This window comes from Hemicordylus capensis, chromosome 1, assembly GCF_027244095.1.
Source record: "Hemicordylus capensis ecotype Gifberg chromosome 1, rHemCap1.1.pri, whole genome shotgun sequence".
Classification (NCBI taxonomy): domain Eukaryota; kingdom Metazoa; phylum Chordata; class Lepidosauria; order Squamata; family Cordylidae; genus Hemicordylus; species Hemicordylus capensis.
The window spans coordinates 45,290,028-45,316,859 of record NC_069657.1 but is presented as its reverse complement, the minus strand read 5'-3'; the positions used below and the strand labels follow the sequence as shown (position 1 = coordinate 45,316,859).

General features: G+C 42.9%; 1 protein-coding gene and 1 long non-coding RNA gene across 47 annotated transcripts in view; one reads left to right on the top strand and one right to left on the bottom strand.

Moving 5' to 3' along the window:
* Positions 1 to 11,392, bottom strand: part of LOC128323009 (uncharacterized) — a 44,967-nt gene extending 33,575 nt beyond the window's left edge. Inside the window, exons 1-2 of the long non-coding RNA XR_008306143.1 lie at positions 11,289 to 11,392; positions 3,096 to 3,251 (exon numbers count right to left, since the gene is read on the bottom strand). This is a non-coding gene — a long non-coding RNA (uncharacterized LOC128323009). The remainder of the gene's footprint in view (positions 1 to 3,095; positions 3,252 to 11,288) is intronic.
* NRXN3 (neurexin 3) overlaps positions 1 to 26,832 on the top strand; it is a 1,829,497-nt gene that overhangs the window by 917,472 nt on the left and 885,193 nt on the right. The window lies entirely within an intron of this gene.

The window sequence follows — 26,832 nt, the reverse complement described above, 5'->3', positions numbered from 1 at the left end:
ATCCAATGTCTTTAAAGCATATATAGCAGGAATATAAATTGGGATTTAAAAATAAATAGTAGGTGGAATAGAACTGCTGCACAATTACCTGAATATGGGGTTTCCTGTGCAAAAAGGTTTTACCCAAATGCTTATCTATATTTCCAGCATTCCAAAGGGAAATGTTTGCTTTGCATATGGCTGAGGGTGGGTATTTAAACTGCTGCATGTTTAAAATAGCTCTAGTTAAGCAGCCCACTACACACTGCCTCCAGTTAGCTGTAAAGTAGTGATACGAAAAAAAATGTTCCAACTGTTCAATAGCCACACATTTATGTCATTATCATCATCCAACAGCTGAAGGGGCCTTTAAAGATGATTTGAAAGCCCCAATCTCAGGCCTCTAGCCACGTGAAAGGGGTTGATTTTTAAAAATATACAATGGCAATCTTTGAAAGGGAGACTGGAAAAGTGTCAACAGTTTGCATATTTGGGGGGCAGTGGAATCCTCAAAACTGAAAGCCAGCCAATACAGCATTCATTGTTAGAGCTCAGCACTCAAATGAGTGCCAGCATGATGGCAGAAGTGGGAACACTGGCTCTCTGAAGAATTCAGGCCAAAACCTAGAGAGAGAAATGTAGGGCTGGGAATAGGACACAGTTTTAGGCTCATGACTGTGGGTAAAAGATCAAGCCACACAGACAAGGCAAGTATCAGCCTAGAGCAGGGGTCCCTAGTGGGGGCACTTGAAGGACCCCCAAGTGGTACTCAAAGCCCTCCTGCCTCCCCAAGTTACAGCCATGCTATTTGCTCCCCATTTAGGGATTGCTGGTTGGAAGATGACATGTCCTCATCAATGTAACCACTGCATGTGCACACATGTATATGTGTGTGCATGCCTGTGCATGCACTATACACACACTCTCTCTATGGAGTATCTGAGCTGAAGGTTGCAACAGAAGGGGTACACTTGTTAAAAAATGTTTGGGAACCCATGGCATAGAGGCATGAAGCAGGAAGCACAAAATCAAGAATTGTGACTGTAAAAGAAATTACTTGTTTCCCGAAAAATAAACAGACGACTGGACTGGCTAGTGGAAAGTAGGCAAGAGACAACAGCAGGCAATAATCAGTGCTGGAATGACTCTTATGGTTTCGGCAGGAAGTCAGAAAATGGAAGAGGGAAGGGGGCTTGAAAGGTCAAATCAAACACAAAGGTCAAAGCAGAATAGAATCGACAGCTGGTTTATAGAGCATCCAAGGGCAAAGTGAGGAACCTGGAAACAAATAGTTTGACCAGTTAGGGCTCAGATAATATTCATTTAATTAAGAATTGGTGAATGTTTCCAACTATAGGCCTCATGATCTGGTGGCAGGAAATGGCACTCTGTGCATCATTGCCAGCAAACAGTAAGGCAAACAGTAAGGCTTGAGGAATAACTCCTCACTTACATGTTTTGGGAGAGAGAGGAAAGATACTTTTTGGGAGAAAAAAGGTATGAATTATTAGGTTTGGTGGGGAGAGTTCAATAAAATGAGAGGCAAGTCCTCAAGTGTTTTTTTTTTTGCGGGGGGGGTGCATCCCTGAGTGCTAAGGAGAGATCTTGTGGGGGCAGGGGCATGGGGACAATGGAGCATAGTGGGGGCAACCATCCCTTGGCCATCAGGGTCGGGTGGGAAAGCGCTCACTGGCTGGGATTGTGAGGTGCACCCCAATCCTCCCCAGGCAGAGTTTCATTGAAATGCTGGCTGGGCTGGGGGCGGGGAGATGGGAGAGGGTCTGAAGAGACTCTCTCCCCAGCAGTAAGCACACCCCTTGCATCTGACCTTGATGCACAGGGCGTGGCCAATACAGGGGAAGAGGCCAGTCACCCCCTCCAGTTTCCCCAGTCAGTGGTTTATTGACTTGCTGATGGGGAGGACCACACAGAGCCAGGGAAAGGAGCTCCCATTCAGCAGTTCAACAAACCACTGACTGTGGAAACTCTGCAGGGGGTGACTGGCCCCATCCCTGGTATTGGCTACACCCCCTGCATCTTATGTCAGATGAAGGGGCGTGGCTTGGGGGGCTTGCTTGCTTTGTGCGCATTATTTAAAAGGGGTGGGGGAGCCCTCGTCAGAGCTGTCCTCTGGCCACAGGGGCAAGCTCCCTATGCCCCTGTGTGGGCCTCTCCTATCTGGAAGGGAACTTTCCTCCATTTCTGGTTACCCCTCCTTTCCCCTCCACATACGCATGTTTGGCTTGGGAAAGGTGCAGGGGTGGGGCTAGGAGGCAAGGATGAGTGGCAGCAAAATTTAATTTGGCTCTTTGAATGTCCATACCGAACACTCCGCCTCTTAATTTCCGGGAAGGTTGAGGTTTAAGAGTAAGGCTAAAAAACTCAAAGCCAATCAATTTTGCAGGCAAGCCAAGGGGAGGCTCCCACATCTCTATTGCTAACATAAAGAAGCTCTAATCATTTGTTGCCCAGATCATGTGGTTATTACATCATTGGTTCTACATTTCTTGTGGGGCTCTTTATGCTGCCGTGTCACTGGAAGAAACAAAATGGTCTAGGAGGACCATGCGATTCCATGTGTCCCACCAGTGTCCCACCAGTGTCCCACCAGTGCTATAATGTGGAGCCCGATCTTGGGGAAGCAGCTTGCCAGTGGATAGGATGCTACATTGGTAGCATATTAATTAGTCCACAGATAAGACAGTATAAGGTAAGCTGTAAACATGTCAAAACTGTATGATGTATGCAAGAATTCTGGAGGAGAACAGAAAAAGTTCAAAATGTGGTAGTGGATGCACAAGTCCTATTTCTGGAAGCCCAGATTTTATTTTTAAAAGCAAGTTTTTAAAGAAGTAACTGAAGATGGTGTGTGGGGTTCCAGTGTCCTTGCTCCCAGTGTCTAGCCAAACTGCTATAAATTTGCAAATAATGCAAATTAAGATAAATATTCAAATATCTTAAATTTAAGTAATTAAATTAGGTTGCAGAATCCAGCTTTTCACAGCACAGATTTTGAATGCCTGGGTAGAGAATTTGAATGGGTTTGTGTTGTGACTATGTTCAAACCAAGATGTAAGTGTACCTTTGGGAACAATCACTGGTTATATGAATAGCACCTTTTGAAAAAGTGTGAACTCCTGTATCTGGCAGGTGTCTTTCTTTAGTACATTCCAGGAAAACTCCTCCATCTCTTGTTCCTCCCCAGTATCCTCATACAGGATATTCTTCTGGATGAAATTTGGAAATCTGATGATGGACCATCAGGCTGCAACCTGCAAAAAGGCTCAAGGGGGGGGGGATTACTTGCCTTGCCTCAGTAATAGGTAGCATGACACTTTGATGCAATGTCACACTTAGAAACACAGTGTCAATCAATCATGCTTTATTGCTCCAACATTCCTTAATGTTGGCTCATAAAATCAAAATAAAAACACAGCCACAGCTACATATACACAATAAAACTACAATACAGGAAATGCATCACAAAGCCAAATTTGCTGGCATTGCAAATGTTATGTTAATACACCATGGCTGATCACCAGCATTTAAAGGCACTGCTTATAACTTCTTGTCTTAAGAAATTTGGGGCACAGTTGGAACTGAGCAAAAGCAGGGCAGGGAAACATTCCTGGAGGGTTGTGCCAACTATCTATATCAATATAATTTCCCCAGATCTGCTTTTCATGGTACTTTTCTATAAAAAACCTCTGCAACAAGAGAGAGCAAACTTCAAGGCTTCAAGAATCAAACTGATAGGGAACTTTTGGAAGGCAAATAGAGACAGAGTAGCCCACAGGATTGGATGCTGTTCTTTTACCAGGGTGGGGTGAGGATTGGATTCCAATTCTTTCTGTTTTTGACTAGCCTTAGGCAAACCACTGTAACTTGGTCTGGTTTCCTAGTTTCTAACATAGAAAAAAGAAAGATCTACCTAGTCCTGAATGTAAAGGAGAAGGGTGTAGCTATAATCAAACAGGGGTGGGGGAACAAATATCTCTGGGCCCATGAGGGAGAAAGGGGCTCATCAGTTGAGCAATACTCTTCATACTCTCCTTCCTGAATCTCAGAAGGAGGTAGGCGGGGGAGCAGTGGATCCCATACATTCCAACTTGCTGCACCCCTGGTAAAGGAGATAAATTGTGAACAGCCTTTTATGTATAAATACTGAACAATGACCAGCACTGCCTCAACTTGATGAGTTCGTTTTTTCCTTTCATTTTGAAAATGGCTATAGATAGGACACTTGGTGATTCCATCATGTTACAGTTAGCTGTTTACTTTTTGGTTTTCCAATAGGAAAGGAGTTGTTGACACTAAGCATATGTATGTATGTGCCTACATGACATGATGTTATTGTGGTCTCCTGTAGTGAACTGTGGCTATTGTGCAAGATGCAACAAGTGACTGACCTTTGGGAGATATGACCTATTTATTTCTCAATCACAATCCAATAAAGGTTAGCTGCAGTTAAGTCCCATTGGAAACAATGGAATGGGACTGGAGACCTTTTCAGATTGTGGTAACAGCCTGCCCCAACCTGTGCACATTTGTTTGAACACCTGAAGGGAGACTATGTGCAAGTGCATACAAGGGACCGCTTTGTGTGATCAGGAACCCCAAAAGCAGGATGACATATTATGCTAAGCAGTCCGCATACACAAGGCATCACCATAGGCGTAACTATAGGGGGGGCAGGGGGGGCACGTGCCCCAGGCGCCACTTGGCAGGGGGCGCCAAAAAGTGCCCCCGCCGATTTGCCGTAAATTTTTTTTTTTTTTTTTTGCAGAGCAGTCCCCCTCCCCCGGTCCCGGCGCGCGCCCCCCCATTGGCATTGCTCATCCAGCACTGGGCGCCGCGGCGTCTTCATAGTCCAAGTCCCTGGCTCTCACTCCCCAGCGTGCCCCACCGCCCCGCCACCAGTCGCGCATGAGTCGAGAGGAGGACACGCACCAGAGCAAACTTCCTGAACAACTCCCTCTTCTGAACAACTTCCTGAACACCCGAACCAGTTCCCCTTTTTGCTCATTCAAATCCTTCCTCCCCTATAATCTAACCACGTTTTAACTGAAAAGGTTCAGGGAGGGGGAGATGGGGGGATGTGGAACCTTGGGTTCCACATCCCCCCACTCTCCCTTCCTGGACTTTTTCACTATGTAATGCAAGCTAATTTAATTATATGTCATCATCAAAATGGATTAGCTGTTTCAGCCCATCAGGAAAGTCTAAACCTCCACCGATTTAATTAACCAGACTGAAAATCAGATGAACAGAGAATGTTTTAATGAAAGGTGGTATATAAATTTAACAATAAGTAAAACTATCATTAGGAGCAATTAGCGATTTCTTAAACATTGGTGCTGCCAAGCAATTTGTAAATAAAACTTGAAGCCCTTTGAAAATAAGCTGGAATTAATTGTAGGTTGGGCAGGGGGTGAAAGTATATTCTTCTAAACATTTATTGTTACATTTATATACCACCTTTCATTAAAAACAACCCCAAAGTGGTTTGGTTTTAGTCATGGATTTTAATTTTAATTGCTCTTTTTGTCAATGTGATGAAGATTAGTTAAATCTGAGTGGTCTTAGGCAACCAATGTTGCATCTGAAATGCCATTTCATTTTTTATTGTCGTAAATACTTTCCAACCAATTTAAATAGCAAAGGTGTATATTATCGCTTTATTCAATTGCAGGGAATCTCAAAAAAGCAGGATTTGCAACTAAGGCAGTGCATATTTTCTCTAAAATGGCCCTTTTATAGTTTTTCTAACTTTGAAATTGTAACATAAAACAAAGCATAAATGCATAAATGCTTCCCCCTCCATTTGAAACCTTTTCCGGTGTAAATAGCGTGTGGTTTTGGAAAAGGGGAGTCTTTCTTTAACAGCGGGAGAATAAGGAGTCTTTAGCACTATCACCCTAGTCCCTCGAATTACTTTGGAGTCCTTGGTTTTTGTTTTGTTAAAATACAGTCACTCACAAGGGAAAGTCAGGAACAGAACCAGGGCGTGAGGGAGGGGCATCATAATCATCATCATCATCATTGCATCATAATTCTGATGTCTGAGATACAAGCCAACTTCACAGGGTTGTTGTGAGGAAAAATCTAAGTATGTAGTGCATTTTGAAATTCTTAGTAATTTTTGTAATTTTTTTAATTTTTTAAATAAAAGTTTTCTGAAACATGTGTGTCAGTCAGATGTGTGTTGGGGACGCGAAGGGGGGGGGCGCAATTTCAGTGCTTGCCCCGGGCGCCGTTTTCCCTAGTTACGCCTCTGGGCATCACTTTAGAGCAGGCCTGCACAACATAAGGCCCCGGGTTTCATATGAATGGGTGTATGTATATAAGGGATGGAGCCTACTGCCATAATGCTGCTTCCCCATGCCACAAATGGGGAGGGGGATCCTCACCTTACCTCCCCAAATGTTATATGAAAGAATCTTTGGTTGCTCAATGGGATGTAGTCAATTCTATATTTGTTTTTTCTTGATTGTGTAGAGTGCCATCAGCATGTTTAGAACAAAGCTAGTAAAAGTCCTTGTGAAGAATTCTCAACCAAAGGTTGAAAATCTGCACTAATGCATCAGCTTCAGAGATTTCATCAAGACTTATACATGTGAAACCAACTTGAATAAGAGTGTGGTTTAAATATCTTGCCTGTTGAAGCTCAGTGTGTGTGTATAAAATATACGTGTGTGTGTGTGTGTGTGTGTGTATACTGTAAAGCTCTGCTCTTCTATATTAAGGAACCTTACATTTTATATTCAAGTGGTTGCTTGTATATGGCATCCAAGCCTTTTTAGTGGTCCCCCATAGTTTACCATCACACAGATGCATATAAGTCAATTTTGACATAGAGCGAAGTTCCAGCACTGTTAGTCTCGTAAGTGAAACTAATAAAATATTGATGGTTTCTGAGTTTAGTCCATTCTGAGATGGACTAAACAGCTCTCTGGAATGTGCTCTGGTGAATATTAGTGGGCCTATAGCTGTATTGCAGACTGATAAATGGATATTGCCTCCCACACATTAATACTATTTTTACAGCACCACTGCTTCTCAGAACATTCAAGAAGAACCCTAGCTCATTGGCAGAGCTCATATTTTGCATGCAGAAGGTCCTAGTATCTCCAAATCCCTCGTATCTCCAATATAAAGGCTCTCAGGTAGGGACATTTCCCATCATCATCCCCCTTCATAAGCCAACCCTGCCACTGGCAAGAACCAGGAGCTGCATACAGCCAGCTTCCTTTGTGAAAGGATGCTGTGCCCCCAAGGACAAACCCATCTGGTCTTACCTGAATGTAGCTGGGAGGTTATCTGGTCATATTGAGTGTGTCAGGATCATGCACCCTATCTCTCTCCTTCACCATGCCATGCCAGACCTCCATGAATTTAAGGTACCATCTGCATAGTGGCCTACATGTGACCTTACCCATTCTTGTAGCCTCCTTTGCCATCATCACCTTAGACAAGTGGAGTTTAAGCTGGGCAAGGAGGCTGGATCAGTGTGTGTGATCCCAACTTACCTTCCACATATATCACACACCTGATTGAATGTCTGCACATGGTTAGTAGAAGGCAGCGTAATATGTTCATGACCTTACAGTCTAACTTGAAATGTTTGCATTTCTGTGGTGAATAAATAAATGGACACCCATTAAATATTTGCTACCTTTCCCACAGCAGATAAGCAATTAATAAATGGTTCCTATTATACTTTCAGATCCACTAATGGAAAATGTTAAAGAAGTGCAGTGTATTATTATGAAATTATCTTACTAGTGCAAATCCTCTCGCTTAAGTGGAAGTGTTTCCAAGTCTGTTGGACACCCAGAAGTACAAATGCTGAGCTAGGAATAAATAATGCAGCAATGTATTTTTGTTAACCTGGTTAATTACTGCAGCAAAATAGCCTGTCAAGTCCAAACTCCTGCATCTTTCCCCCACTATTCCTCCCCCCTCTCCATTTTTGCCAAAAACAAAAAACAAAAACCCCCCCCAAAAAATCTTTCATTAGGGCTGCAGGAATAGTAACTGAAAATAAATATACCATTTATCATGGAAGCTAATTAGGGATTCATTTTAAGAATGGGCCTGTGCTAAATCAGGAGACTGGCAGAAAAAGAAATGGAAGTTAAATAACAAAGAATGTAACCAGCATAGTCATAACCAACAGTCTGTGACTTAGTATCATTTCCTTAGACTGTATATATATCATGCCTTTGCCTTTCACCTTCCCTTGTTGTTTTCATGAAGGACTGCCTTGCTTCCATTTGCCACACCATTTGAATAACTGCCAAGGCCTAGCATATATTGCAAACATCCACCCTTTCGTTGGCAATTAACATTTCCCACAAAAGACCTGATTGGTCTTTCTTATGCCTGGTATCCCTAATCAATCAAACAATCCAGCAGTTGGCAAGTCAATAGACAACCTTGTAGCCATTTCCCAATAAACATAGTTTTCCTGAAACGTTGCATTAATGACAGGAGATTTGTTATGACTTCACAGTTACATTGGTGGCACTCACACGTAATGCGAAGCCACAGTTAAATGGGGCAGAGGTTGGAACTCTGTTACGTCTGAATGTGTGCAACCACAGTTTTGCAGCAAAGGTGACCTGAGGTTAGCCTCCCCAAATGCCAATTTGAATCTTAGGTTTGTAGTGAGTTTCACTGCCATAACCTGAGATTTCAGTGGCTGCGTTATGTCCAAATGTGGACAATGCCAGAACCATGATTTCATTCATTTTCTGGAACCACAATCATAGAGATAGTACAGACTCAACCGGGATTGCACTCGCACCATGCCTGTGACAATTTTTAGTGGCCACCTCTCCATGCACTTGCCCTGCCCCCAGTCTTCAATCCTAAAAAGCAGTTGCCTGGCAACTTGGATGCCACCACATACTGTCCCAAGCTTGTCAGCCTGTCAAAGTGCAAAGTCACGAAGGGGGATGCCCTCTTCCCACTCTGAACTTTGCTCTCCCCTCCTGGAATCAGGAGAGAAAGGGGATGGGATGGCAAGACGGGCAGTACGTGCTTTGCTCTCAGAAAATGAAGCAACAAACATGAATGTTCACAAGCACAAGCATTCAAGGTGGCAACATAAGCAGGGAAAACCCCATTAGAGCCCTGGGATAACAACAAATGGCAGGGCAGCAAAACCAGGGGTCACGTTTATATGGCAGCCCAACCAGAAATTCTTGAATGGCTAAGATCTATTTTTTGTACAATGATGTTGTAGAAGGGGGCCCCAGCCCTTTACCCTTGGGGAAATATGTGCAGTTCCTAGACTTACTCATGAGAAGGGCTGGGAAGCAGCATCTCACTCAGGAGAGTGTAAGGCCATGGGTTAGCTCAACTCACGAGCGTGCAGTCTGACAGAAGACCTAAGGTTTTCAAGTGTAAGGTCCTCCCAATAGACTGGCCCTCTCATGAGAATGCTATTTCCCCGGCAGCAAGCTGCCATGGGGACAGGAGTGTGGTTTGGTCTCTATGGACTGCTTTGCTGGGGTGAACCATTGCAAGCGCATCCTTGGTCACAGTGGGCCAGACCTCAGGATCCTTTGCCCTCCCTCATATACTTCTTCCCTCCTAGGAGTCATAATTTTTCCTTCCCTTTCCTGAGTAATAGAGGAATTGTGCTCTCCAAGATCCCCCCTCCACCAGACATTGTGCTTGTGTAAGACATTTTTGTTGCGGGGCCCTTGTGAGGGTGGTGGTGCAATTGCTGTCAGAAGAAGGGCTTGCATGGCATGGCATTTAAACGGATTTAAATGCCCTTTCCCTGTCTTGGGTGGGCAGTCCATTCATTCCCAAAAGGCATGATCATGCTCAGCATACTCCCTTGGAGATTGTGGCCAATGGCAGCCACCCTGGTGACATGGTGATGCCTTCCCCACAGTCTGGCTACATGAGCACTATGGAATTTGCTGGTGTATAGCCTTGGCAGATCAGGAAGAGGGAGGGGCTCCTCTGCTCTGGAAAGGGAGATTGCCGGATCGGGGTTGGACCAACGTCTGTGATGCGATTCGGCAACCTTCGGTTTCACATTGCATGAGAATATGGTCATTGTTTCATAAGGTAAGGTAGGCCAGTCTTTCCTTTCCATGAAAGTGAGTAACCTTTTAGCCTACTTCTTGAAATGAAGGGTTATGAGATCACCATGTCTGTGTCTGTCTATGTTGCCTCTCTAATAATTTTTGCATTTACAGTCCAATATCATTCAAATCCACAGGACATGGAGATAAAGTAGTAGAGAAAACTCCTATTTTCTTCTACTACATTTCTACATACCAGGCAGGGCTGCAGAGGGATAACCCAGGACCTGTGGCAAAACAAATTCTTAGGGCCCTCTTCCTCCTTCATCCCTCCACGAAGGTTGATACGAACCAAAACATTGGAAACTCTCAGCTTTGCCTCCTCTCTTGGTACCCCTGGTACCAGAAATATAATGCTTACCTTCGAGCAGGGGCGTAGCAAGGTTGGAGTGGGCCCAGAGACAAGATTTTAAAATGGGCCCCCCCCCAAAGTCCAGGGCCTCCGCACACCCCAGGCCCCCAAGGATTTAAGTCTGATATTCCAAAATAAGTATGCTGCCTGCAAATACATTTCACTGAATACACACACACACACATCACAATATATAGTGATATACATTGAGTACTATACATTTGTATTACTTTTAATGCCTAGAACACACTAGAAAGATGAATTATTAAAATGGGCCCCTCGCTGCAGATTAGCAAAGGAGACTTTCAACCATGCAGGGTGAACCTATGTTTGTTTTCCCAGAATTCTGAACAAATTCAGTCAAGTTTGATTGCAGGAGGTTTTTCACAGGAGGCTTTTAAAGCCCTTTAACATCTCCTCTGGAATGGAGGTGCTGCATTCACATGTTGGCCAGATTTACCCTGAAGTCCCTGCAAGTTATTGGGGAGCAGTTCACACACAAGAAAAATAAAATAAAAGCACCACACATGCTTCACAGTTCTCACTCAGACCTTCTGGGTTGCAAAACAACTTGAACATAAGTGCATTTATAAATGAATGAATGAATAAATAAAATTAATAAAATACTGTTCCAGAAGTTTTTGCAATTTTCTGCCATGAAACAAGACACTTATAGGACTTTTTAGATAGTTTTTTTTAAGTCAGCAAATTTTCCAAGCTGTTTCAAAATAAATATTCAGAGACTTCTCGGTCCCTCCCCCCCCCCATATCCAAGCCCTATGGCAAGCAGATCCCTATATATGGGGGGGGGGGGCGGGAAAGGTAACCACAAAAAGGAGTTCACACTCTACCTGGCAAATGCTGGTCTGGGTTAAGCAGTGCAGCAAGGGATCTTCTGCTGCAGAGAACACTCTAGCTGCCTCCTCCTTCCTGGCTGGCTTGGGCCCTACTCGAGCTCAGGCTTCACTGCGGCCTACACGGAGGCCTCCGTGGAAGCCCCGCCCACCCGCCGATCAGCTGAGAGGCGGGAGAAAAGGAGCTCTTTGCAGCTTGCCTGCTGCTTCGATTGCGGGCCAGCAGAACAAGCAGGAGAGACGGCGAAGAGGGCAAGTGGCTGAGAGGCTATAGGGCTGGGCAGGGGGCAATGGGGAGTCACATGAGGTGTCCCTGGGGTGCCCCTCCAGGCAGTGGGGCCCCCAGACAACTGTCTCCCCTTGCCCGATCGTTACGCGCCTGCCTTCGAGGGTGGTGCTCATGCCTGCCTGAAAATGATACCCTCTGACCCACATCCCTTGTTATCTAAATCCCAGATATCTTAGAGACGTTGTGGTTACACTAAAAGGCTTTCTGTATATGCTCAAAGTGTTCTTGTCTTTATTCCGACTGTTTCAAGTTCCAGGAATGAGCATTGACACTGAAGAAAGGTTATCAGTCGAAGCTTCAAATCAAGCCCCATCTGGCCACCCTAAAGAGCCATTTAACAGTGCACTGACTGCAGGGCAATGTGCATTCTTTTAGGCAATGTGAATCATAACCATTTGATGTTGCTAAGGAACAAGCATCCATTTTTAGGCTCAAAGAGCTGATTCCACTGACAAAAAGACCTTCTTGACTCCATATGGCAACAGTCTGGTCTCTATCAAGTTGTATTAGCATGATCCCAATCATGCATGTGGCATTTCCGTGTAGATGCTCTGTGCTGTGTTTTACCGCTGCTTCCACCCTGTTGTCTTTAGGCACCATATGATGGTAATCTGTCTAGATTTGAATCTAGAGAACTGATGAGATGGGCAGAGTCGCTGAAATGCTACTGCTTGGTTTTTTAAAAAATTTAAACTTCAGTCTGCTTGTTTCTTTGTAAACCTTCTGCTGCCTGTGGCCTGAGTATGGAAAAGTCATTAAAGTACTTCATTGGCGTTATCATGGTCCCCAACTGTTAGGTCAGGTACAGACAACGAATGCAATTGGGGAAGTAGTGTGTCCTGATATCCCCAGGGATGCAATCATGTGAAGGATTTAATGTAGGATCTTAGCTTTCATTGGCCAAAGCTTTTGAGCTACAATCGCCGCAGGTTGACTGGCTTGATAAAGTGCCCCTGCTGTGGTAGGAATCATTGGGAAGGCATGGCTGGATCCTGTGATGCTCTGAGTCACAAGTTACCTCTGTGCAGTTGCAGGCATGCCTGCAACTGGGAATGACTTAAGCCATATTGTCCGGAGGCACTTTGGACTATGTGAAAGAGCCCTAAGAAAGTACCAAGGAAGACCATGGATGCCTCTGAATACCAAGGGAGGGAGTCACAGCAAGAGAGAGGGCTTGCCCTCAAATCCTGCCTGAAGGCTCCCAGTGGCATCTGGTGGGCTACTGTGTGAAACAGGATGCTGGACAAGATGGGCCTTGGGCCTGATCCAGCAGGGCTGTTCTTATGTTCTTCTGTACAGGCAGGAAAGTGAAGAGCTGGGAAACCAAATGGTGGGAATACAGTATATATGGGAATCTGGCAATAAAGATGGGCTGTAGATGAGCGGGTGGGCAAGTACCAGTGCTCCATTCCCTTTGCAGCTGCCTTTGCCCCAGCTTTCTTTCTCTTAGCCCCATGCTCCTGCTTCCCTCTGCTCCTTGGGATGCTTACCCCCATCTGCTCACTGCCTAATCGATGTCCTTTCCACTTCCCTCTATCCCTATTTACTTGCAGCATGTGCATGGTAATACTGCCACTGTTCTTTCCTTTGCTTAGTGTGACTGTGTGGGTTGCTAAACATTGAAAGAAGCCCATGAGGAGGGTGGTTTTTGGTGGTGCCACTGATGCCTCTCTAAAGCAAGGAAATGCTATGGGATATCTTTTTCTCCCCCTTGCCCCAAGGTGTCTTCAGATTTGCACAGCCTTTGGAAAATGTGCTCCTTGGCTCATGTGTTCAGCTCCATCCCAGGGAACGTCTGAGGACATGCCTGGCATGTAAACAGCAACCTTGCAATCTGGATAGTGGAAGATTGCAAGGATATTGAACCTTGCAATCTTCAGTGCACTGGGGTGATTGAAGAAAATGCAGTAGCTGGTTAGAGAGTGATCTCCTGGGGGGGCAGAGCCCCAAAGTGTCCTTTACAGTAGCAGTAGAGTTTGTTATAACATCTTGCTTGCTTTCTCACCCTCTGTGCTATATGGAATTGTACCTAACTGTGGCAAACTTTTTGTGGGTTAGAGCCCAGTTTGTCAGGTGCATGAAGTGTTGTTCTTGATGTGGAAAGTATAACAATGCATCTGGCAAAGTGAGCTATAGCCCACAAAATGTTTATGCTGCAAACCATCAGCTGGTCATTAAGGTGCTGAAATTTTTTATTTATTTATTTTTGCTGCAAAATACTAACACCTCCCACCCCCACCCCCGAATGTATAACCTATGCATACACTGAAAACATGCCTCTCCATAGAAATTAGAAATCTCATTATCAAATTTTAGTGATAACAAATAACAGCTAATACAAATGAAACACTTACAACAGATATTTGAGCAGATATGGTAGCTGAGGTGGGTCATTGCTACGTGTATTCTTCATTCTTAAAAGTTCATCATTGTTGTGTGATACATTTGGCCAAGGAAAATATTCTAAAGGGTTTCTCTCTTTCTCTTTGAGATATCCCATGATTCATAGCTCATTGTTTACTACACTACTACTATTACTGTTACTTTTACTAAAAAAAAGTATATACCGCTCTTCAACCAACGTTCTCAAAGTGCTTTACATAGAAAAATAAATAATTCATAAATAAGATGGTCTCCAAAGAGCTCACAGTCTAAAAATAAACCTAAGCAGATACCAGCAACAGCCACTGGAGGGATGCTATGTTGGGGTTGGATAGGGCCAGTTGCTCTCCCTTTGCTAAATATAAGAGAACCGCTACTTTAAAAGGTGTCTCTGCTCAGTTAGCAGGGGCTAATTGAGCAAAGGAAGTTTAGAGGAAGTTTTCTAGGCTGTTCTGTAGTTTCTTCCCTTTTCCCAAAATGGCATTGTTGCACACACTGCTCAAAGGATGCCAATATTTTAAGAGACAGCCACAGAAACCAAGCTCTGCAAGATCAGCAGCTCTGGCAGCTGCAGAAACTGTTCAGGTAAATTAATGATGTCTGCCCAAACAATGTCCCATATGATTGTAATGCAAATGATCAGAATTCCATGAGAGAATCTGAACACACCAGATACTCACAGAATCCATATCATGGATTCCCGAGGTTAAAAAACAGGAGACTCAACATGCCTCCTGCACATTGAATGCCTTAAAATGATTGAAACGTCACATGTGAAAAACATACATTATGCCATAAATGTAATATGTATTCTCCATCCCACATTTACTGAACTTTTATACATGTAATCACAGAATGTAGATAAAGAGTGATCAAAAACTGCATTTCTCCCCTCCTTTCTCAGTGCATGCAAGCTAAGTGGGGGGGGGGCGGATTCAATTTTTAATTGAGCTGGATTAAACAACTGATTGTATTTATGAAGTAAAAATAGAGGATGTATTTATGTGGCTATGGATCTGTAAGAAGAAGACTACTCATAAATATGAATTTGCTTCCATTTTAATTCCTAAACCAAGCCATAAACATAACTTATCCACAAAAGAAACAACTTTCAAGTACACTTTATTTGAAACAGTTGTTGAAGATTTAATCATTTGGCCTAATATTTATTGAACCTAATAACACCAGAAATCAGCTGTCAGGATCTGAAGATGGTCTTGTCAGCCTAATGATCTCAATTGACCATAGATCTCTAAGTCCATCACTTTCATTAGTTGAGGCTAAGGGACCAAGAAAAGAAAAGTTGATATTGTCCACAAAACTATAGGCCTGTTCAAAACAACCATCCACATCAGTATAAAAGACTTTGTACCCTGGTTTGCATGGTTGTGTGAACTAATGAACGTCCCTCCAACCTAGGTTACTCAGCTTTTGTACCCTGCTTTTAACCAAGGTAGGAAGAGAATAGAGTTCTCCTACCTTGCTTTCCTGGTCATGTGGAGTAGATCCATTCACCTTTTCTATGAGCAGCAGGCCTGGAAACAATAGAGAACAGTGGCTGTAGTAGCTGCCATCCGTGAATGTGCCACTCTGCAAATCATACTCAACAATTCTATATTTGCAGCTGCTTCAGCAGGGTTCGGCCCCTTTGTGTCCAGTCAAAGGGAGTCTACTGATGTAATGAAACTTTCCAGTCTGCTGGCAGCACAAAGCATACTGGGAAAGCCTGCAAGGCTTTTGTAGGACTGCTCTCTATGTTTCCAGTTCCCAATTTTAGCATTGGATGCCTCGCCTAGATTACTTGTGTGTTCCCTGGTTTGCTGACCCAAACAGAGGTTCTGGTTGTATGTTGCTACTAGGGTACAGATTCTTTAATCCTCCAACCCCACCCAGGAGCAGATTAAGCTTTTTGCTGCCCATAGGCAAAAAGGCTTTTGCTCCCCTTTTGCCTTAAACAAAAAAAGGTTTGCCTTTTTTTTAAGGTAAAAGGGGGGAACTTTCTCCTCGCCCACTCCACCCTTGCTGCAGCCACCACTGCCCACAGAGAGGGGTGGCGAAATTTGAGGAGGGGCAAAATTTGATGCTCCTCAAATTTTGCCACCATGGGCAAATGCCTACTCTGCCTCTCCGTTAATCCACCACTCCCCCCGCCACCAATATGGTGATGTGAAAGGCCCTTATTTGTTGAGAAGGACCAATCCTCTATTTGGGTAAATGTGAGGTTTTTCATAGCTGGAATGAAGCATAGGAAGAGTAAGAGTGAAGTTGTGCAACCATATTTAAGTTATACCAGTAAGTGTGTGATATATGTTCACATTCAGTAAAAAATAATAATCTAAAAATCAAAGAGGAATGCTTTTTGTTTGGACACACTTGCGATTGTCAGGTAAGGCACTGAAATAACTTTTGATATGAAAAATTGTCAATTTAAGACCAGACTAAGTTAAGCCCATTGCTAGCGCTGACAACCCTGACTTTTCTTAAGTTCTCTAAGTATGAATAAAAAAAGCAAGTCTACTGTAGAAATGTAACAAACATATATCACAGAGATCTGTGGGCAACCAGAGCACTGAAGAGCATTTCAGCAAATATCTCTATGGCTTTGCAGACAAATGTCTTCCTTTTTAACTTTATGATATTCACTGAGAGTGAGTTATAAGTGTACATGCAACAGCCATATCTGTCATATGAGGGAGAAACTAATGTAACATTAAGCACATCATCAGCACTAATGGGCTTAACTTTGCTTTCAAAATAGCAAAAGTGAAGGCAGCCCACACAGCAGAGGGGTCTGATCTGGATCCGGCAGGGATAGAGGGGCCTTTAGTCTTACCTCCGCTATGGCCCCAATCCAGATTGATCACCATGGCTTTTGCTCAACAAGGGAAAAGGATCGCTACCAATGGGAGCTTTGGGTCCTTGTCAAATAGCCATAGGGGGAGTGATCCTGGATGACCATAGGGGGAGTGAACCATGGTGGGAGAATGGCTCAAGGCGGTTTACATTAAAACAAAACAATTAAAAACAATTAACAATTAAAACAAGAGACTATAAAACACCATAGAACAATTAACAGTTACAACATCCAAAACAGTTTAGAAACCCTGGAAAACCAGGCTACAGCAAGTTAAAAACATTTACAACAAATTAAAAACCCTGGAAGGCCAGGCCTTCCTGAAGGCCAATATGAATTCAAATGATGGATTTCTGCAGGGAGTGCCTTCCACAGCCCAGGAGCAGCTACAGAAAAGGCCCACCGCTGAGTCACCACCAGACGTACCGGTGGTAACTAGAGACAGACCTCAGATGAACATAAGGTGCGGTGAGGATCATGCAGAAGAAGGTGCTTTCTAAGGTAACCTGGACCTAAGCTGTTCAGGGCTTTAAAGGTAATAATCAGCTGCTGATGACAAGTGCTGATGGTTACCAGCACTTTGTATTTTGCCCAGAAACATATTGGCAGACAGTGCCACTTTTTGAAGGCAAATTTAACTCCATCAGTGCTAATGACAGGCTGAATGTAACATCTAGTATGGCCATTATACAACAGATATCTCTGCTGCATATACACCAGCTACTCACTTGTAATGAGCATCAAAACGTGCCCTGGAGAGATCCATGTCTAAAGAGACCCATGGTGGCAGTGGCGTAACTACCATTAGGCAAGGGGAGGCAGCTGCCTGGGGGCCCCCACGCCTTGAGGGCCCCCCCAGAGGCAAGTCACATGACTCCCCAATACCCGCAGAGCTTCGGTGCCATGGAAAAGCCAACCCCAAGTTCGGAGCAAAGTCGGCATGCATACAGCAATGTCTGCAGAAGCAACTCTGAGCCGGGAGCGCTCTTCCCCATGGGAGGGTGGAAGGACGGGGTTAAAGCGAGGGAGTAGAGTTTTCTAGAGAAGCTGGCATAATGGGGATGTGAGTGTGAGTGCACTATATATTGTGAAGTGTGTGTATCAGCGAAGGGCCCATTTTAAAATTTTGTCTCTGGGCCCACTCCAGCCTTGTTACGCCCCTGCATGGTGGAATGCTCTGGAGAGCTCTGCTTAGTTGTACGTACCTGATGTGTGCCCATTATACTTTTATAGAAGTCTTGGATTTCCCCTTCATACACTGTATCCACCATGGCAATTACTGGTGTGCATGTGACAGAAGCACTGGTTGCATAAAAGTGGAACTTGTCCATAAGGCCATTGGACTTGTCCATAAGCTCCTTTCCCTGAAATATATTCACTTTTCTTACTTTCAGTGCCATTGGATATAAGTAGCTTTGTCCAACAGAAAACAAAGACATGTTTGTGTGTTCTCTCTCTCTCTGAAAATCTATGAAACATTGCTGCATTCAAGTAAGCTCTGGAAGTAGGATACAGTTGGATACAACCGCTTTATGTAAAAAAGTGATTGATAAATCATCCAATAATTTATGGGACAACATAGAAATAAGAGATAACTTCTGGGTGTACAGCATGAATATTCTGATACCCCAGGTCCATAACTTGGAAGATGATACTTAAATTTTTGCCTATGACTTTAATTCTTTCTAAAAAGCCTCTCTCACATTTGTGTAGCAGATGTCATTTTTCTGAGAATTCCTTTAATCCTCAGCATTTTTAGAACTGTCACCTTGGCTCCCAGTGCCTATTTTGAAATCTAGTTGTTTCTTTTATCTTTCTCAAATGCTTTCTGCTATGTATAGTTGAGGAGTTACTTGCTCATATGAACCTCCAAATCCATGTGATGTCTGCTGATCTTTCTCATACTGGTTATAACACATGAATAACTGCATTTACATAAGATAGGGAGAGAAGACAAAGTGGCAGAGGGCATTCTGCCTCTTCAGAGCCATTATGGGGCTCCATCTGGATCTCAGGTCATTTTGCAGAGGCTTGTAGATTGCAGCCCCAGATTCTGTATTGTGCTTTTTGTTTCTGTCTCATTGTGCTATACAGCAAGTCCTTCACCAACATGGGTAAGAAGACAGATGGCTGTTTATTTCCACTTTCTAAAGCTAATCCATCATGGCACATGTAGCAATTGCAGCTTTGAACTCCACAAAGCTTTTCTTTCCAGTGGTGGAATAAATAAATAACTAGGCACATGATCTCTCTCTCTCTCTCTCTCTCTCTCTCTCTCATCAGCCTTACTTCTTATTGAACATGTTCATTTATTTTGCTAAACATCCATAATTTGAAAATTGCCTTATTTAGCCGCTGGTTATTTAATGTCATGCTGGTGTTAGCCAAATGCATGCACAAGGAAGAAAGTAGGTGTCTGATCACTTGATTAATTACAAGGAAGGGTTTTTGTTGCAGAGAACAGCAAAGGGCACCCCCTCCCATCGCCCCCATGAACAGGAGAGAAGGATAGATCCATTTCCAGGCTCCATTTGTACATTTGCGTCAGGATGTCTTTTTTCTACCCACTCTCCCTTCAATGGTTCAATAAAAATGGATGAAATTATAATTAAAACTTCTCACAAGCTGTGGTTTCTCTGTGGAGTTGTTATTAACTTGACACTCATTTATTTTTCACTCCATTACTCTGTAATGCAGCAATCATATTTCCAGGAATTTCTTATTGATATAAAGCCATAAGGTGTTACTTCTGACAAGATCAGATCATTGATTCAAGTTTAGGAACTTGCTTTCTGTAATATTCGAACCTGGACTGTGGCCCAGCAAATATGGCACAGTGGGCAGAAACCATGTGTGTCTTATACAATCCCATTTGCAAAACATGGGAGTCCCAATATTGGCTAAAGATATTAAATAATAATCCTTTATGATCTTTAAGGAAGAGAATAATGAGGGGGTGTAAACATCTGCAAAGGAACTTTTGCTGTTTTTGTTTGCTTGTAAGATTTGCATAGTACTTTTCATTCCAACCATGGAGGGACCATCAGGGAACACAGCTGCAGCCAAGATGTTGCATGGTATTGACCTGCACTCAGTAAAAGTTCCAGTGAGATGACTCAGTAGTTTTAACTAGTGAAAAGGGTCATTTGGTGTCAGGAAGGACATTTTCCTCATCAGATTGAATAGTATTATTGCTGGTTTTTGTTTTGTTTTGGTATTCATGTTTTGTCTTTCCCTGCAGTGTGTCTCACGTACTTGAGCACACTTTCCCCATTGTATTATAAGATGAGCTAGTAGTGTAGTGGTCGGAGACTGGACTCTGAATCATGGTTGCCTCCAGTTTGGCATGATGTCAGAAGGTTGCCACAGTCTTCGTAATGCTTTCAAAATCCTGTAACATAGGGCTGTATTACTACCCCCGTATTACATGCAGAAAGGGGATGAGGCTGAGAAACTGTGGATTGACCAAGGCCATAACTAAGGGTGGCCTTGATCAGTCCACAGAGATTTGAGTTTGTGGCCATTCAAAGGCAGGAACTCTCTGTTACGAGACCAAAACAACCCTAGGTTCCTGGCCATAAACCTCAATATGAACCCAAGGTTCCTCCCCGGTTTAATGAGCAATGATTCTGGTTTAATTCCATTTAAAATGCACAATAAAATCAATAAAATAAAAATGAAGTGAAACAATATACACAACCACAGAAAAGAAAAGCTATACTGGTGCACCGAATGACAACTGGAAGAGGTGAGCTTTGCAGAAGTACTGCAAATATCAGGCCGTTCCAGCTTTATGGCTAAGTGGTTAATATCAATCTATTGGTCATTTAAATAGGTATAATTCATTTAATCAGAGGGATGATAGTGTCAGAAAGAATAAATATTATCTGAAATAAATATTACCTGAAAGCAACTAGAACCCCCTTTGTTTCTGAAGTTCTGGTTCTGAGGTGGGATGTTTTCATTGATTATAGGTTAATACAATGCCCATTTGTACAGTTGAGTTGACATTGAGCTTCTTAACTTTATATAGGAATAAAGATAACTTATTTGGAGTGGTGGGGATGGGAACAGGTTATATTGGATAAAGTTTTATCTAGTGCTGGAACTCTTTGCCCTACATGGAGAGGGGGAGTAAAACCACCAAACACCATTCTGTATGTTTGCTTATTGTGAGGAAGCCAATATTCCAGGTGTGCTGCACAACCATTTTTTTCCTAACTCGACAAATGAACATAGTCATACTCCAAAGTGGGATAGCCATGGACTATGTTTTGTGGGATGGGAGGCAAAGACAAGGTTCTCGGCATCAGCCTCACTACTGACGTGAAATACAAGCAATAAATGAGAAAATGATGACAAGCCTCAGCCCCTTAAGAATCTCACTGCAATTCAGCTTTGTTTGGCTGTTTGTAGCTTTCCTGTCTTTCTTTCCTTCCTTCCTCTGCAGTTAATTATTCATGTGCTTGCAACCAGCAAAACGGTTTTGTTTTCCTTTAGGTGTAATTAGAGCAATCAAAGGGTTTGTAATACTGTAATACAAATATGCTTCTATTCTTTCTCTTCGTGTCTCAGTTGTGTGCCACTTTCTTGATCCTGTCTGTCTCTGTCTTTCTGCCTGCCTGTTTCCATATTAGTGTTTGTTCTCTTTCTCTCTAATATGTGTGTTAAATGCACAATAGGGGGAAAAATTAAACTCTGAACCAAAGCCATTTTCTAGTTTGCAAGTCTGCTGATAATTTCTGTAGGGGACGTTGGTGTTGCCATAATAGCTATTAATGACAATAATTCTGGCCAAACACCATGATATTGAATCCTTAAAGATCATCCTCTGTAGACTGCATATTTGAAAGGAAGGGAAGGGCAAGGATAAAGGGTGACTGTGCAGATGAATTTTTAGTGTGCTGTCTCCATATTTTGTGATCAAATGGGGAAGGGTGATTTTGGGTGTACAGGTGGCCCTTGTTAATCGAGGGGGTTCTGTTCCCACCAATTAGTGCGAATACGGAAACCTTGAATAACTAAACCTTAACTCTATGGAGATTTGGGGGTGGGGGTTCGATTATGAAAAAAGCCTTAAAATGCCTAAAAAGTGGGAAGGGGGCAGAAAGAAGAGTAGAACTGTGCAGTAGCTCTCCAAGTAGCACACTAGCTCTCCAAGGCTGCATGACTCCAGAAATTCCACTGAAACCCCCACATCAGCCAAATTTTGGGCAGGCAAAAAGTTTTTTAAGGAAGAGCCTCAAAATGCTCTGGTCGCGAAAACAGTGGCCAGACATGACACTGGAAGTCATTTCCGACCACCCCACAACCACAAATAAATGAATATTTAGCCTATTTTCACACCACAGATAAAGAAACTGGTTCTCTATGACCTGTCCACGGATACATGAAACCATGGTTGCTGGAACGGCAGGTAATGAGGGCCACCTGTACACAAGAAGCTCTGGACTCTGCTCTTGGTTGTCGTGTATAGATTCTGGATCAAGGGAAAACTAAATTTTCTGCTTGTGGTAGTCACTTAAAAACTTACTGCATAATAGCTCTTATCCACTTTTGTAGGCTATGTCCATGCAATAAGCTGAGCTGAACCTCATTCCCATCCAAGTTTTCCCATATCTCCATGTCATATGTTAAGTTTTCAAATGGTGATGATGTTGCCAGTGATCGTCCAGTGCTTCCCTTAGGTACACCTAGGCAGATGCAAACAAACATGTATACACCAGTAGTAAATAATTGTCTAGATGGGATGTGTGGTGGGGAATAGGAGACACATACATAACATCTAGGAATCTATATCTGGCACCAGTTAGACTGTCTAAAAGAAAGGCTCCTTCATGGTGGGGAGGTTCAGCATTTGACAGAACCACACCTATTTTGCATCTCCCTATCATGAATATTTTGCACCTCCCATCATCCAGTCTTGGGGAACATGTTTTTTTAGATTACAAATCCCATCATCCCTGGCCACAATAGTTGAATGCCGGGGATGATGAGAGTTGTAGTGCAAAAACTACAAGTTGCCCAAGGCTGCCATCATCCAACAAAAACATGCTCCCATTACACAATGGAGGATGATGGCCAGAGGCGCTCTTACCCCTGGACTTCTGGACCAAGGTCCAGGGCCTCCAGACCCCCTGGGACCCCCCACATCCTTTGTCCTGTGTGGTGTGGTCATATTAAAAATGTGTTAAAAATGCTGTGTGGGTGGGGCCTCCAAAAGCGCTTAGGTCCAGGCTCCAAAATTACCTAGGTGCATCTCTGACGATGGTAGAGACAGAATATGCATATGGTGGCAGGACCATCATCTTTGTACCTCCTCCAGTCTGGATAAAGAATGAGGAAGGGGAGTCTCACTGCCAGTGTTGCCAGTCAATTTCCCTTTTTCCCCTGTAGTGCATATATGTGAACAGGTGTTACTGTACTGGTGAACTGCCTCCAGTTCATAACAATTACAAGGCAGATATTCTTGGTATATGATCACATAACAAGTGTGGCAAGCATAAAACTATATGCCTCGTGAAACATTGGTAACATCTATTTCAGAAGTGTTCTCATGGAATATAATTCATGCAGATAGCATTAATTTCACAGTGAGGCAAAGCAGGGAGAAGTTGTCCAAGGAAAGTAGGTATGCGGTAGTCTAATGCATCCTAGGACAGATCACCCTGACATAGTTGTCTGTACATGTGAATAAACGGAATATTCCTTCCATTATATCTGGACTCTTGCTGCTATTAGCCATTTTAATAATTTTGCCAAGTCAGATTATAGCTTCATAACAGCCTGGTAAGCATGCCACATGTTGGCAAATGAATTATCTGGGAACTAGCATCCATTATAAGGCTTTAAAAGGAAGGATGTGCACAATGCAGGTTTGCAGAACAATATATCTCCTAAGGGATAAGTAGGAAAGTTTATTTCTGTCAATATTATGGGGAGTTATTGTATTACAGCTGTGTCCCAACATGCATATGTCTCAGGATGCATACAAAAGATGGAACACAGTTGATGAAAGTGTAGGAAAGGGCTGATAATGATCCATAGATGGTAGCCACTTAGCATCTTGAATCCCCCCCCCCCGTGTGTAACCATCCAAGCATTGACTGGGAAAGAAGATATTATAGCATTTAAGAGGGCAACTGCTTTTGTATTTGTCTTTTTAAAAAGCATATATGCCATGACAGGGTCTGTCAAATCCAGCAGTAGTAGGAAATAAGGGCTTGCTACAGGATAGTAAAGCATGAATGTAACCTTTTGAACAGCACACTGAAGATGCCAGTAGGATAGACAGAGGCAAATGGAAATGACAGTCGTGCTTTCCTAACAATATAGGATAAAGAAATCCTCTGTGATGCATCTTAAGCAGATTTCAACCTGAATGTGGCTATATGGTATCGGCTCTTGGATAGGATGGATGGATGGATGGATAAATAAATGCATAAATTTAAAGCCAATGTGGCTATCTGTTGGACCTCTTGTCTAGATGAATATTCAAGCTGTGGGGAGTCATGCTTCATTTGCTTCCTGATGAATAATGTCATGGGAATATACAAAATATTAAGTGCAACATCTGTTCATTTGCTTGTGACTGGTTCTAACATGTGGCAGCTGTGGTCGGTGAATTGGTATCTTGCAACTCAGCTTCCTTTCTTCCATTTTTACTCAGGAACCGCTTTGCTATCCAGGGATCCCTTCTAGAGATTTGAGCTTTGTTATAACTAAGTGAATTGCCAAAAAAGCACTTAGCAACTGAGCCAGAGTGTCTCCTTTATTTATAATGCATTCTGTGTGGGCGGAGTATCCTGTGATACTTCTATTGTAGACCATTGTTGGAGATAAGGAACTCCAGTCTAGATGAAACATTGATTTATTCACCTCTGGAGAGCCCACAATAAGAGGAATAGCAGGTACTGATACTTAATTATCATGCCACCTCCGCCCTCCAGCTGTTGTTAGACTTCAACTACCATAATCCTCAGCCACAGTGGCCAATAAGGAATGGTGGGAGTTGTAGTCCAATCACAGCTGGCAGGCTGAAGTTGTGCACTCCTGTACTAAGACAAGCTCAGAGAAGAACTTTTGGAGCTTGTAAAAGCCTGCCCAGAATTAGAGGTGTCCGTTTAAAGCTCCCAAATGCATCTCAACATCCCGGCTGCAGAAGAGTTCCTGGTTTCCCTACCCCTAATTCCATCAGCCCTTTCTGTTCCAAAAAGTTCATCTCACTAACCTCCAACCCCACCCCAAACAACCTCTGGCTCCTTCTCCTTACTTACATGTCAAATGGTGAGAGTGGTAGGAGCAGCAGGAACAGTATGCCAAGAAGAGGGTGCCCATCAGAGACATTTTGCTGAGGCCCTGCTCAAATGTGGAGCTGGCCATGCAGCTACCTAGGGAGTGGCACATAGTGATTGAATTCCAAAATGTGGTCTTTAGCAGGGCTTCTGTCATATTTGCATAGCTTCAGCAGTACAGCAGGCCTTTCTTTTCCAGAGCTTTCCCAGCACAATCAGTTTGTATAATTTCAGAGCAACCTTTGGTTTCATTCTGCTAATAATGATCTTCCACGGCAGCTCTCAGAGTCCTCCACTTGAGGGACACTCCTCTCACAGACCTGCTCCTATGTTTCTGTTCACACTCAGTCTCTGTGTTCCCCTCCTTTCCCCAGTATCTCCTTAAAGAACACATATATATAAATAGACCAGCAAACAGCATCTCATTGTCTCCGTAGGCCATCTTCTGGTTCATTTGAGAAGCCACGCTTGAGTGTCTTGCAGGACAGAAGTGAGAAGTGCCTATAGAAATCAATGGATACATCTATTGAACATCAGTTTGTCCACCTCCAAACAAAAAGTAGCAGCAAAACCAGTCATTTCTGTTTTTTATAGCTCTCATCTTTTCATGTGAAGAGTTTAATTTTTTGTGTCTGGGGCACTCTGAAATAATCATGGCCAGTGGTAGCTTTCAGTTTTCACTATAAGTTGACTGTCTATGTCACTTTAGTGTTTGCCATTGCTGTGCTCAGTAAGGGCAACTTTCTTTTTCAGATCAGTCACAGGTTACCTCAGGGGCTTTTGGGAAATTTATTTATATACTTATTTAACACATTTCTGAATAAGCTGATATACTGGTGACACAATACGCATGATGGATCTACAAACAAATTCTTCTCTCCAGACCTTTTTATTGTGTAAATTAAAAGGAAGAAATATAAAAGCACCTAATCTGTCCCTAATTAGGTGCCTATTAGATTTAGGGGGAGTGTTTAGGATATAAGAGTGTGGATTTTTAAGAAGACACTGAAGTTGACGTCTATATGTCAAAATGTTTGTTCTTTACTTGCAGCTTATATATATTTATTATTTTAATTTATGCAATACAAATGTCTGGAGAGAAGCATCTGAATAATCACCCTTTATTCTTCATAAGAGTGGTGTGCAAAACAGATATATATATATATATATATATATATATATATATATATATATATATATATGCAATAATGAAGATAATTAAACAAAATAGCTGCAATTAACACATCAAACAAAAGAACATAAGAATATAAGAACAGCCCTGCTGGATCAGGCCCAAGGCCCATCCAGCATCCTGTTTCGCACAGTGGCCCACCCAAGGGTTGCTGCCCGCTTGACGGGGACATCTGAGGGGGCCCTGCTCCAGGTGCCAACAATGAGGGAGGCCCGGCTGTCGTGCACTAGGGACAGGACCTTCTCAGTTGCTGCTCCTAGACTCTGGAATGCTCTCCCAGTGACCATTCGTTCCTCAGACTCCATCACGGCTTTTAGAAAGCTTTTAAAGACTTGGCTTTTTACCCAGGCTTTTACATAATTGTCTTTTACTGCTGTTCTTGTGTGTTTTTATCTGTTGTCTTGTTTTTATGCTTGTTTTATATGCTTTTAGCTTGATGTTTTTATTGCCTGATGTTTTTATTGCTTTTATTGTATGTTTTAATTTTTGTAAACCGCCTTGGGGTTTTCTTTTAACGAAAGGCAGTATAG